Here is a 15,105-nt window from a genome sequence, read left to right on the forward strand (position 1 = left end):
TCAGGAGCTGGTAGCAGAACTGATCTGGAAAGCAAGGACCCTTATCAGGAAGTTAGCAGGATGTGACTTTGAGTGCATTCACATTCCAATTGAGTTAAAATTGGGTCAAAATACTGTGCAAATATTGGAACAATTGTTTCGAGAAAATGAAGTGTTGCAGTTTGCTCTGGATTCCTACTCAGGACAAATTTCTGTCCAGCGGCCTGCCCACAAAATGTTCGAACAAGATGTTCAATTTACTCTGAAATTGAGAAGTGCTCAGAGTAGGAGACCCTTAAAAAAGGCTCTGACTGTCTTTACAGATGTGTCCGGGAGGTCTCAAAAGTCCATTATGACTTGGAAGGATCCTCAAACCCAGCAGTGGGAGACGGACATTGCTGAGGTGGAAGGTTCACTGCAGTTGTTAGGGCTTTTGAAAGGTTCTCAGAACCATTCAATCTGATTACAGATTCTGCATATGTGGCAGGAGTAGTATCCAGGGCAGATCAAGCAATACTGCAAGTGTCTAACATCACACTTTTCGAATTGCTCTCAAAACTTGTAAAGTTAGTCACTCACCGAGAGCAACCATTTTATGTGATGCACGTCAGGTCACACACCGACTTGCCAGGGTCTATCGCTGAAGGCAACAGAAGGGCAGATGCTCTTGCTGCACCTGCAGTGATGGCCACTCTCCCAAATGTTTTTGAACAGGCAAAAATCAGCCACCAGCTTTTCCACCAAAATGCACCTGGCCTAGTTCGTCAGTTTCACATCACTCAAGAACAGGCCAAATCAATTGTGGACACATGCCCAAATTGCCAACAACATGTACTCCCTACAGTGAGTACGAGAGCAAACCCAAGGGGGTTGAACAGTTGTGAACTGTGGCAAACAGATGTTACACACATACAGTCATTTGGATGGCAGAAATACATTCACGTTAGTGTAGATACCTTTTCTGGAGCGGTCTATGCTTCTGCCCACACAGGAGAGTCATCTATCGATGCCATTAAGCACCTCTTACAGGCTTTTTCTTTCATGAGCATCCCCAAGGAGTTGAAAACTGATAATGGGCCTGCCTACAAATCCAAGGAATTCGGGAGCTTCCTGCAGCAATGGGGAGTAGAGCACAAAACTGGCATCCCCTACCCCCCTACAGGTCAAGCCATAGTAAAAAGGACTCACCGTGATATCAAAAGAGTCCTGGAACAGCAACATCAGGTTCTGAAGGTGGAACCTCCCCACATCCGGTTGTCCAGGGCACTGTTCATAATCAATTTTCTGAACTGTTCCTTTGACAGCCTGAATCCTACACTTTGGGGGGAGCAGTCGTATGTTGATGAAAGAAAAGCCTCCAGTCTTAGCAAAGGACCCTGAGACTTGGAAGACGGTGGGACCTTACAAATTGGTTGCCTGGGGACATGGATACACCTGTGTGTCCACCCCCTCTGGTTTAAGGTCGGTTGCTTCCAAATGGGTAAGGCCCTATGTTCCCAAGGTCTCAGAGAAATCTACAGAAGCGCTCCAGGTTGCTAACGTTGCCTGGAGAAGGAAACGCCGCACGCGTTCTCTGGAGGAAATTCCATTTAAGCCTCCTATCTGGAACAGTTTGTAATATATGTTTGTCTTAAGTTCCTTGTACCAGTTTAGATCCCACTGTTCGTGTGTAGTCTTGAGACGCCATGAGACCAAGCCTGCTCCTCATCCTTCTTGCGATCATTCCACCAGCGATCTCCTGGATAGTCCCTCAGCCCAAAGCACGTATGGACTACCTTGGCAAAAGCCCTCGGACATAAGGAGAGAAACTGACGACTGGCTGAGTGGACTGTTAAAGGCTGGGGACTCTCAGATTGGTTGAGATCTATTCTGAAAACTGTGTTTTTAGTACTTTTTAGTTATTGCTATTGTTGTTAGCATTGTTTTTGGACTAATCAAACGCATGGTTCTCAAGTTGATTTCAAGCTCATCTCCTCCTCCTGAAGTTTACCATTTGGAAGCCCTTAGTGCTCCAATGGATGACATGGAAGCCTCAGTGGAGAACACTGACCCTCCTGTAGAGGAGGAACTGATTTACAAACCATGGTTTGGCAAGCATTCTACACCACAAACCCAGTCCTCTTCTTTTTAAACAAAACTAGGGAGAGATGTTGCAGTGTGAAAAAATATCCTGTTTTAGCTATCCCAGTTTCCCAGGTGTGCCAACCTCTCCCTTCCCCTCCCCCTTGCCACCTTGCTAAGTGCTGTCTGTCAATGTTAACATTCCAGCAAGGGCGTCGTCTGGTTGGTCAAGTTCAAAAGATGCTTCTCAGCCCTGGGGTCATTGGCCAGTCTAGGTGTCATCGTCCCCTGAGACTGCCCCCCGTTCCACCTGGTTGGTGGCAGGCACACCTACCCCTTCCCCTCCCCTTTTCCCTGGGCTTAAAAAGACATGGGACCATGCGGTCGGCATTCTGTTGGAGCTGTTACCAAGATTCGGAGATCTGTGGCCGTGGAATAAAAGTCTGGGTTAACCCTCCAACAGAATCCGTCTCCTTTTCCTCTTCACCTCGCCTAAAGCCTTTTCATTAGAGGTAAAAACTGAATTCCTGCTTGCCTGGACTTGTTCCAAGTGCCTAGCTGCAACATACAGCAAGCCAGGGGTGTCTCTGAGGTGAAAACACCACATTTGCCGCCTCTGGTCAAGCAGCAAGGGCCAGAAGAGCCCAGGCACGTTCCACCCAGTAATATTGGGATCCTATTCCAATAACTATCTGACACCTCGAGGAGATACCAATCCTGAGCAACTATTATATGCAGCTTGTTTGTTAAAGAGTGCTATTGGAGATGAAGGTGTGTAAATTTGTAAGATGCAGAGGAAGAAAGAGGGGAATGAAGGAGGGGATGCTAGAGTTAGAGAGAGTAGTAAAAGGTGGGACCCCCTAGACTATTTGCCTCCTGATGCCCCTCCACCTTATAATCCTCTTCCTCGGGCACCTCAAATTGCAGATCTGGCTATTCCCCTGGCTGCCACCCCATTACCACCCCCTCTAATTCCTTCTACCTCTTTGCCTTCCTCTATGGTAGACTCTTCCTCTATGGTAGACTCTCCTCCAGTAGCCACTCCCTCACTACCCCCTTTGGCTCCTCCAGTTGCTTCTGCACCCCCACAAGTGCCTACTCCACCGGTTACACTTTCCACCCCTTCTCTAGCTCCAATTAACATGCACCCAGGCTCCTTTCCCCCTCCTATTGCTGTCCCCTTACCTCTTCCTAGTTGGGACACAAATGCCTCCTTACCTGGCAAACTCTTATCACCGAATACAGCTGTTGACCTACAGAAAGTCCAGGGTAATGCTAATACCCCTCAAATGAGTAGTTTTGGGTCGGAGGATGGGCCATACTGCGGTACCCAATCCAAGACCTCCAGGATAGAGAGACTTTTTCCCCTCAGAGAAGTTCCTATGGGAGGAGTAGTGAGAAATGTTGGCTTTGTGAATGCTCCTCTAACCGCTTCTGAGGTGAGAGGATTCAAGAAAGAGTTAGGGAATTTAATTGAGGACCCAGTGGCATAGCCACTCAAGTGGATCAATTCTTAGGTCCAAATATCTACTCTTGGGGGGAGATGAATTCTATTTTAAATATATTATTTTCTCCAGAAGAGGTCCAGATGATTAGAGCTGCTAGCATAAGAATTTGGGAGAAAGAGAACCTTCTGGGACCCCAAGTGCCATCAGGTGAACAGAAATTGCCACTAACAGATCCCAATTGGAACCCTAATCAAGAGAAGGGGACGAAGGCAATGATAGAATATAGGTCTTTGATAATTCAGGGGATCAGAGTCAGTTCCCAAATGAACTAATACCAAATTGGCATTCGAAGGTACACAAGAAAAGGATGAAACTCTTGCTACTTGGCTTAATCGCCTAAAGCGGAACTTCCAATTGTACTCTAAAATAGACCCAAGACACTCCAAAAGGTCAAGTGCTACTAAAGGTCCAATTTGTTACCAAATCTTGGCCTGATATATGGAGAAGACTGGAAAAGATTGAAGATTGGCAAGAGAAAGACATTAATGAGTTATTGAGAGAAGCACTGAAAGTGTATTTAAGGAGGGAAGAAGAAATTGCAAAGGCCAAGGCTAGGATCATGGCTGCGGAAGCTAGAGAAAGTGTGGGGGCAAGCAAGGTAACAAAAAGAGTGGGCGGGTCCACCACCAGCAGGAGGCAAGGATAGGCCAGTACTCTGAGGTACAAGAGGGATGGAGAGACCCCAAGTCCCTTTGAGTGAAAGGCGCTGCTACTATTGTGTGGAAATTGGACACGTTAGGAGGGTTTGTAACAAGCTCAGTCTCGATGAGGCAATAGCCAGGGAACAAGAAGCCTTAGAGAGCTTCTTAGAGGTGACAATTAGGGGTGTCAGGGGCTTTACACTTTAGGGGACCCAATGCAACATGTAGAGGAACCTTGGTAAACTTTGAAGTGGGACCCCTAAATGAAGAATTTGAATTTTTGGTTGATGCAGGAGCAGATAAGTCCTGTTTCAACAAAGTACCAGAAGGCATGGTAATTGGTAGAAAATTTTGTGAGGAATTAGGGGCTGAAGGAAACCATTTAGAGCCTCAGTGACTGAAGATGTAAAAATAATTGGAAACTCAAGACAGTGTAAAGCTAATTTTATTTACCTACCTAAACTAGAAAAAAGTTTGTTAGGAAGAGATTTACAGGTCCATTTGGGGATTGGGATTGTCCCAGGAGAAGGGAGGATGGTAGTACAAATAATGAAGCTACCCGTAGGAGATGACACAGAGATAAACCCCAAGGTATGGGCTGAAGGAGGAAAGCAGGGACTATTAGACATCCCACCAATAACAATAAAAATGCAAGATGATACGTCACTGTCATGGTTGGACACTGGCACAATGTCAATGCCCCCATGAGGATACCTTCTCCCTGGTTTCTGCTGTGAGATGTGACCCGGAATAAGCAAAGCAGGCTCCTACTAAGGGAAGAAAGAAAACAAAACTTTATTAACTACACTACAACTATGGATAAAAAGGAACACACACAGGGAAAATGAAAACCTCACAAATACATTTCCTCCTCCCCCCACCAAATTTCCAACACAATACATCTATTCCCCAAATCACCAACTCTTAGTCCAGAACCACCCTTCAAACAATCAATCCTCAGTTCATCAAGAGGAGAGTCCTTCTTGTACCATGGGCTTCCCCGGAAACACAATTGAAGCCTCGTGTGTTTCCGTGTCACTCGTGGCACCACCCGGAGAACATCTGCCGTCATGACCTCTTCCTTTCATGTCCAGTGCTCTCATCACTGAACATGGACCAGAGCTGCTTCTAGGGTTGTCTTTTTAAGGATGCACTGTCCCGATCCAAAAAAAGGCACAGTCTCTCCTTTGGGACACCTGTCCCCACACTCTCTCCTTTGGGACACCTGTCCCCCCCATATTTTTTCACCCCCTGGGGCCGAGGGGCACCAACACTGAACCCTCTTGGTTCTGAGGCATTGCCTCCCCCTAGATGCAGTCTCTGTATCACAAGAAACATGGTTCTGCCCATGGCTGTACAAAAAGAGTCCAGCAAAAGCCACTCCATCATCTCTTCCCACTAGGATTCTTCTCTATTCTTCTACTATCTCTCACTCGCCCAGACCTCTCTCACACTTGCACATTTCCTTCCTCATCTTCCACTCTATCTTCTAGGAGAGGTCAATGTTCTGTAAAGTTCTCTTTCTCCGAAAAGGGGTTAAAAGCTCCTACAAGCGGCCGGCTGCACCCCCCCCTTCTTCTCCTTCCCAGCCATGCTGCCGGCACAGGCCCATGTTTATCAAGTTTCAAGGTTACAGTCTCAGGCACCGGCTCTCTTTCTCTCTCTCTCTGTGTCTCTTGGGGGGGGCTGCCCGATGGCTCCCGGTGTCTCTCTCTCTCTCTTCCACCCTTCCACCCCCGGGGTCAGGCCTACCTCTCCCGGCCACATGGCTTTCCCCTCCCCCTGCCCAGCCAGCAGCTGGGACGGGGGAGAGACCTGAACTCTTTCCCGCCGGAAACCCAAAGAGGAGCCTCTCAGGGGAGAGCTCTGCTTTTAACCCCGTGTTCTCAGAGGCGTGTCCAATGTCCTAATGGGCAGGTTAAATGCCAGTATTAAAGTCTGAATATCCATTGGCCAAAACACAACATCCCAAAAAACACATTTCCTGTCAAACCACTACAGTCACCCATACGGGTTAAACAGTATCCGATTTCCCTAGAAGGAAAGAAGGGGCTTGCCATAGTTATCGAACAACGGTTGCAAGAGGGAATTTTGGAACCCTGTATGTCACAGCACAATACCCCTATACTGGCAGTTAAGAAAGCTGAAGGGAAATATAGGCTGGTGCAAGATCTGAGAGACGTCAACAAAAGAGCCATTGCTAGACATCCAGTTGTGCCCAACCCGTATAGTCTCCTAAGCTGAATTCCAAGAGAACATGCTTGGTTCACTGTTATAGATTTGAAGGATGCTTTCTGGGCATGTCCTCTGGCAACAGAATGTAGAGATTGGCTTGCCTTTGAATGGGAGGACCCAAGTACAAAATGGAGACAACAGCTGAGATGGACCCGATTACCACAAGGGTTCACTGAGTCCCCCAACCTCTTTGGACAAGCCCTGAAAGGTTTGCTAAAACAGTTTGTTCCTGAAGAGGAAGTACAGATTCTGCAATATGTTGATGACCTGATGATGTCAGGGAATAGAAAAGATCAAGTCAGAACAACTAGTATTAAGCTTTTAATTTTTGGGGGGGAAAAAGGACTGAAGGTTTCCCAAGAGAAGCTACAGTTTGTACAATCAGAAGTAACATACCTGAGGCACATAGAAAGGGAGGGATATAAGAAGTTAAGCCCTGAGAGAATTTCAGGTATTTTATCAATCCCAGCTCCAAAAACAAAAAAGAATGTGAGAAAACTCCTGTGCCTGTTCGGATATTGCAAGTTATGGTTGGATCAATACACACAAATTGTAAAATTTTTATACAATAAGTGTGTAGCTCCAGATCCCATAATTTGGACAGCAGAAGACAATCAACAACTGGAGAGCTTAAAAGACAAGTTGTCTTTTGCCCCAGTCCTAAGCTTACCGGACCTCAGGAAGGACTTTGATCTGTTTGTGAGTGCTGAAGGGGGTATAGCCTACGGTGTACTAACTCAAGAGTGGGGAGGCTGCAGGAAACCCATGGCTTATATCTCTCAATTGTTAGATCCAGTGGCTAGAGGCTGGCCAGTTTACAAGCAGTAGCAGCAATTGCTATCCTGATAGAGACCCAAAAATTGACCCTGCAAGGAAAAATTAAAGTACACACTCCTCACGATCTTAAAACAGTGCTGAACCAGAGAGCTCAGCTGTCGCACACATCTATTTGTGAAAATCTTTTCTTTAGGATTTTCCTGCTGAAGCTGAGAAGTTTCAGCAACAAATGTAAACAATTATTATCTGCTGCTGTGGAATGCAACAGGTCCACCTGTGATTGGCCCTTCTTTGATGTTTATATTAATGGCGAATCAAGACGGAGCTATCTCAGACAGAGTCCAAGAGAGCTGCCTTTGTTATCATTCTTTTCTATTCTATTCCTAGCTTAGCAGCCTTCTAAAGGAACCTTTTCCTTCCTTTTCTTTTTAGTATAGTTATAATGTAGTATATATATATCATAAAATAAAAATCAAGCCTTCTGATCATGGAGTCAACATTCTCGTCTCTTCCCTCAGCCAAGAACCCCTGTGACCACCGTCACACTCAGCAGGGGCTAACCAATGCAAGAATATTAAAATATGAAATAATACTAATGAATACGGATGATTTAGAATTCATCACATCAAATACCCTCAATCCAGCACAATTCCTTATGGGAGAGTCTATAGAAAATTTGGAACATAATTGTCTTGAATTGATTAACCTTCAAACAAAAGTAAGAGAAGATTTAGAAGGTCAGCCTCTAGCAACTGGAAGAATCTTGTTCATAGATGGCTCTTCAAGGGTAGTAGATGGAAAAAGAGCTTCAGGTTATACCATCATAGATGGAGAAACTTTACAAATTAAAGAAAAAGGGAAATTATCCCCAAACTGGTCAGCCCAAAGTTGTGAAATATATGCCCTGAAAAGAGGATTAGATTTACTGGAGGGAGACTGGGGAACTATTTATACAGATTCCCAACATGCATTTGGGATAGTACACATATTTGGGAAAATATGGGAGGAGTGTGGATACCTAAGCTCAAAAGGAAAAAGCTTAGCCCATGAGAACCCGGTCAGGTCCGTATTAGAATCTTTACAGAAACCAACAGAAATAGGGGTGGTCCATATAAAAGGGCACCAAAAAGCAGACAGTCTTGAAGTTAGAGAAAACCGACTGGCTGATCAGATAGCAAAGGAAGCAGCTTTAGAACCAGGGGATCCAGTGAAAGTTTTTAAAGCAGAAACCACATCTGAGGGGGGAGAAAGAAGAGAGGAACCCATATTTAGTGAAAAAGAATTGGAGGTTATAAAAGGTTTAAAGTTACACCAAAGACAACGAGGGGAATAGTTAACATCAGATGGACAGGTGTTTTTAAACAAAGCACTTGCTTGGATAGTGCTAACCGAAATACATAAATTAACCAACAGGGGGCGTCCAAAGACTATGTGATCATTTCCTAAGAAATAACCTGTGCATAGGCGTGGCAAAGACAATTACAAAAGGGTGTTTAATTTGTCAAAAAGTGAACCAGAAGGTTATGAGAAAGGTAGCCCCTGGAGGGAGAGAATTAGCTCTAAGAGCTTTCCAGAGCATACAGATAGAATTCACTGAGATGCCTCCAGTGCAGGGATACAAATATTTACTGGTTAGAGTAGATCATCTCACCCATTGGGTGGAAGCCTTCCCAACTAAAAGGGAAACAGCCCAAGTTGTGGCAAGAGTAATCCTGGAGAACATTATCCCCAGATATGGAATGGTGAACACCATAGACTCAGACCGAGGTCCACATTTTGTGGCCTGAACATTGCAAAATATAATCAAAACTTTAGGAATGGAATGGAAATTACATACTCCATGGCACCCCCAGAGTTCTGGGAGGGTGGAGTGGACGAACAAAACTCTCAAAAATGTATTGTCTAAATTGATCGAAGAAACAAAAATGAATTGGCTAAAGTGTTTGCCCCTAGCGCTTTTGTGCATCAGAACAAGACCCCAGTCTGATATAGGGATTTCACCCTATGAAATTATATTTGGACTGCCATTCTTGTTAACACCCTATAGCACAGGAGACTATTTGGAAGGAGAAGAAGCTACCAGAAAATATTTAGAAGTCATTGGAAGAACCCTCTGGACACAAAAGTACATAACATTAACCCAGGAGATTGGGTTTTGATAAAATCCTGGAATAGTGGACCATTAATGCCTAAATTTGAAGGTGCCTTTCAGGTACTCCTCATCACTAATTCAGTTGTGCGGACCAGAGAAAAGGGTTGTACCCACATCACAAGAATAAAAGGACCAGTCTCACTTCCGGGTACTGGACAGGACTATCTTTGACTATCTATCTTTGAGATAGATTCAGTAGAAAAAGTCAGCCACAAATTAAATTCAACTGATTGTCAAGTTTGTACCCAGATCACTGAAATTTGGCTATGGGAAGAGATTAGTCTAAGGCTATTAGAAATCTTAAATTGGATACAGAATAACTCAGAATTTAGTATTAAGGGGTGCGGTATGCCAGTAAAAAGAATGGTTTGTAAAAGGTACTTAGCAGTAAAGAGCTCTGCTACCCAGTGGATCCCAGGAGATTCAAAGAGATTTCTGTCAGTTGAAAAGAAAGAAAAGAACAAGTGTATATACCATGAAGCATATGAATGTTATGAGTGTACTGAAGAAGGGATAAACCCCTTTTTGGGAAAGAAAGAAAGAAATTTCTAAATATTGGGAATGCCCAACAAGAACTAAGAACACATTTTAGGGGGCCCCTAAACACCTGTTTTGGATCTATAGTACTATAGCATACACTAAATTGCCGAGAGACTGGTCTGGCAGCTGCACCACTAAAACGATAAAACCAGCTTTCTTATTATTACCCAACAAAACTAGATGAAGTTTGGGAGTTCCTATATACAATGATTTAAGAGAAACCAAACAGAAGAGGCAAAGTGCAATAGAAATTGGGAGAATCCAAAATTGTCAGAGCCAAGTTTGGACCCCAAGAAAAATTATCAAGACTTATGGCCCAGCCACCTGGGCTCAAGAGGAGTCCTGGGGTTATCAGACCCCAATATCCATGTTAAACAGAATCATCAGGCTTCAGCCAGTATTAGACATGAAGACAGCAACCATTAAAAACCCCTTGACGAAATAAAAAAACTAGCATATGTAAGTAACCAAGAATGGACTCCTACACTTGATTCCAGTTGGTGGGATAACGTATGTACTTTCATAAAAGATTGGTGGAAAAAAGTAGCTTTCTTCACTGTGTGTACACCTGCTGGTTTAATCTTTTTACTATGCTTACTTCCCTGCTTCATTAAAACAGTAATATCTGCCGTGCAGACCAACCTAGGGATCTCTAAGAAATTTACCCTGAAGAAACCAGGAAAGGTAACAAAGTTAAGTAACTATGATTACCAGAGTGCTCAAGAAATTTATAATCAATACAAAAAATTAAGGAAATTCTATGCTCATGAGTCAAAAATTGCAAGTTGATGCGAACTTAAATTTAAGCTTGATCAAAGAAAAAGAGAGGGGACTGTTATGAGTAGAAAAGCTGCCCATTTTTCTAAAAGATTGCAGAGTTCACAGGCTGGGCTAGTTGCTGCCAGGGTGGAGTTCTAACTGTTTGTTATTGTCATCACCTGTCTTTTTTGTTAACTACCTGTCGTTGATGATTAAGAATTCCCCCTTAACTGGCCGTCACCCTGCTGCTTCCTGGAGAATGACACCCAGATGGTGAAGAGGAGGAGACCTTGGAGTTAGCATGCAAATGACCTCGGAACCAGCATGCAATTGGACAAGCCCCTCACCAAACCTAACCAAAAACCCCTCAAAACAACAAGCCAACACAGAATGGACGAATCAAAGTGATGTCTAGACGTGAAGATCAGAGGATCTAGTATCTGCTAAGACCCTTTTTACCCCTCACCCTAACCTAAAAGGATGTTAGCTAGACAGAGGACCTCAAATGTTAAAGCAGAAAATTAGGGACTCTCCGGATGCTCTTGTAAGGACAGAACCCCCAGCTCCAGCTCTGCCCACAGACCAGTGGACAAAGCTGCACTCTTCCTCCTCCTCTGAGTCACTCCTGGGAGCAGCAGTGGTGTGAGCGTGGACCCATCGATTCTTCTCACCTGAGCTGATCACTTTTAATAAATGCATTAAAAAGGAGAAAGGTCCCCTGCCTGTGTTGATTTCATAGAAGACAAGAGGGAGGAGAATCACAAGATACTGAGGGAGGAGATTAAAGAGGGCTTTCTCCAAATCTCAGCAGTACAGATAAGAGGTCCTGGTGCCCCGTGCAGACGTTCCCCAGATGGAGAAAGAAGGTACACCCCACGAGCTGAGCTCTGGTTCTTCCTGCATGATTGCGGAGGAAACATGGGGAGATGGGATAGAAAACCTATTGCTGCTCTGGCACTACAGGTGCGTGAACTGAAGACTCAGAGAGGAAGTTCTAAAAGGAAAGCAGCTCCAGTGGCCAGTAACTGAACTGTCATATATGATGATAATGACAATATTTTTGATCCCCTTGAAGGAACTTCCAAGACATATGCCCAGGGAAAGAAGGATAACCAGGCTTAGAGGGGCCCTGCCTCTAGCCAGGTAGAGGCTAGGGAAAACGGTGTTTTTTGGACTGCATGGATTCGTTGGCCTGGCACATCTGAATCACAAGAATACAAAGCTTTGGTCGACACTGGTGTGCAGTGCACATTAATCCCATTGAGACATGTAGGGACGGAATCTGGACACTGCTGGTGTGACAGGGGGATCACAGGATTTTACATTGGTGGAAGCTGATGTGAGCCTGACTGGAAATGAGTGGAAGAAACATCCTATTGTGAGTGGCCCAGACTGGCCCCATGGATTGTAGGCGTAAACTTCCTCTGAAGTATTTCAAAGAATCAAAGGGACTCAGATGGGCATTTGGAATAGCTGCTGTAGAGACAGAGGGCATCAAGCAGTTGAACAGCTTGCCTGGACTGTCAGAAAACCCATCTACAGTAGGACTCCTGAAGGTGGAAGAGCAACGAGTGCCAATTGCCACCTCAACAGTGTACCGCCAACAGCACCGAACAAATTGAGATGCTCTGATCCCCATCCACAAAATGATGCGTGAACTGGAGAGCCAAGGGGTGGTCAGCAAGACCCACTTGCCCTTCAACAGCCCCATTTGGCCTGTGTGTAAATCTGAAGGAGTATGGAGATAGACTGTGGACTACCGTGCATTGAATGAAGTGACTCCACCACTGAGCGCTGCTGTGCCAGACATATTAGAGCTCCAGTATGAGCTGGAGTCCAAGGCAGCAAAGTGGTACACCACTATTGATATTGCAAATGCATTTTTCTCCATTCCTCTGGAAGCAGAATGCAGGCCTCAGTTTGCCTTCACCTGGAGAGGCGTGTAGTACACCTGGAACAGACTGCCCCATGGATGGAAGCACAGTCCTACCATCTGCCATGGACTGATCCAGGCTGCACTGGAAAAGGGTGAGGCTCCAGAACATCTGCAGTATATTGATGACATCATTGTATGGGGGAAGACAGCAGCAAAAATGTTTGAGAAAGGGGAGAAAGTAATCTAGATTCTCCTAAAAGCCTGCTTTGCCATCAAGAAGAGCAAAGTCAAGGGACCTGCTCAAGAGATCCAGTTTCTGGGAGTGAAGTGGCAAGATGGACGGTATCAGATTCCCACCAATGTCATCAAGAAGATCACAGCAATGTCTCCACCATCCAGCAAGAAAGAAACACAAGCTTTCCTAGGAGCCATAAGTTTTTGGAGAAGGCACATTCCTGAGTACAGTCAGATCCTGAGCTGTCTCTACCTGGTCACCCGTAAGAAGAATGAGTTCCACTGAGGCCCGGAGCAGCAACAAGCCTTCACCCAGATCAAGCAGGAGATTGCTTATGCGGTAGCCCTTGGCCCAGTCAGGATGGGACCAGAGGTGAAGAACATGATCTACTCTGCAGCCGGGAGCAGCGGTTTGTCCTGGAGCCTTTGGCAGAAAGTGCCTGGGGAGACTCGAGGCCGACCACTGGGATTTTGGAGTCAAAGCTACAGAGGGTCTGAAGCCAACTATACTCCAACAGAGAAAGAAATCTTGGCTGCCTATGAAGGAGTCCAAGCCGCCTCAGAGGTGATTGGTACAGAAGCACAACTCCTCTTGGCACCCCGACTACCAGTACTGGGGTGGATGTTCCAAGCAAAGGTTCTCTCTACGCACCATGCCACCAGTGCTACAGGGAGCAAATGGATTGTATTGGAAAACTGAATCGCCCTGGGATTCTGGAAGTAATTACAAACTGGATGGAAGGTAAAAACTTTGGTCTCACTGATGAAAAAGAACAAGAAGTGACACATTGAAGAAGCTCCACCATACAACCAACTGCCAGCAGAAGATACACGACACGCTCTTTTTACTGATGGTTCTTGCCGCGTTGTGGGAATGAAACGAAAGTGGAAAGCAGCCATATGGAACCCCACATCACAAGTCGCAGAGGCCACTAAAGGAGGAGGTAGATCAAGCCAACTTTCTGAACTCAAAGCTGTTCAATTGGCCCTGGACATTGCTGTGAGAGAGAAGTGGCCAAAGCTCTACCTCTAGACTGATTCATGGATGGTAGCCAATGCTCTGTGGGGATGGCTGGAGAGGTGGAAAAAGGCTAACTGGCCACATAGAGGAAAACCAATTTGGGCTGCTGAGTGGAAAGACATTGCTACCAGGGTAGGGAGGCTACCTATGAAGGTCCACCATGTAGATGCCCATGTCCCCAAGAGTAGAGCGAATGGCGAGCACCAAAACAATGAGCAGGAAGACCAGGCTGCAAAGATAGAGGTGTCATAGACTTAGATTAGCAACATAAGGGAGAGTTATTCCTAGCTCATTGGGCCCATGATGCCTCAGGCCATCAGGGTAGAGATGCCACCTATAAGTGGGCACGAGACCGAGGGGTGGATTTAACCATGGACAGTATTTCACAGGTTATCCATGACTGTGAGACGTGTGCTGCCATCAGGCAGGCCAAAGGAGTGAAGCCCATATGGTATGGTGGTGGTGGTCCAAGTACAAATATGGAGAGGCCTGGCAGATTGACTACATCGCACTGCCCCAGACACGCCAAGGCAAGTGCTATGTGCTGACCATGGTGGAAGCCACCACTGGATGGTTAGAAACCCACCCTGTGCCTCATGCTACGGCCTGTAACAGCATCCTGCGCCTTGAAAATCAGGTCCTTTGGAGGCATGGTACCCCTGAGAGGATTGAGTCAGACAACAGGACTCATTTCAAGAACAGCCTTATCAATACCTGGGCTAGGGAACATGGCATTGAGTGGGTGTACCACATCCCCTACCATACACCAGCTGCAGGTAAAGTGGAGAGGTAAAACGGACTGTTAAAAACCACCTTGAAAGCATTAGGTGGGGGATCTTTCAAAAACTGGGAGCAGCATCTGGCAAAAACCACCTGGTTAGTTAACAGCCGAGGCTCTACTAACCAAGTGGGCCCTGCCCAATCGGAGCCTTTGCATAGAGTAGATGGAGACAAAGTCCCAGTGGTACATGTCAGAGGTTTGTTAGGGAAGACAGTTTGGATTATTTCTGCCTCGAATACAGACAAACCCATTCATGGGGTTGTTTTCGCTCAGGGACCAGGTTGCACCTGGTGGATAATGCAAAAAGATGGATGAACACGATGTGTACCTCAGGGAGATCTGATGGTTGGGTGAGACCTATGTGTAAATATCACTGTTTGCTGAATGTTATTACCATTGTTTGTATATAACTGTATATTGGATGTATAATGTATGTGTTTGTAGAGTTAGAATATATATTAGTTTTATCGTCAGTAAGCTGACGATATGGGGATAAGGGGTGGAATGTCCTAGGTTGACTATATGATGCTTTTATCCCCAA

This window comes from Agelaius phoeniceus, chromosome 2 (genome assembly GCF_051311805.1).
Source record: "Agelaius phoeniceus isolate bAgePho1 chromosome 2, bAgePho1.hap1, whole genome shotgun sequence".
In the NCBI taxonomy this organism is placed as follows: domain Eukaryota; kingdom Metazoa; phylum Chordata; class Aves; order Passeriformes; family Icteridae; genus Agelaius; species Agelaius phoeniceus.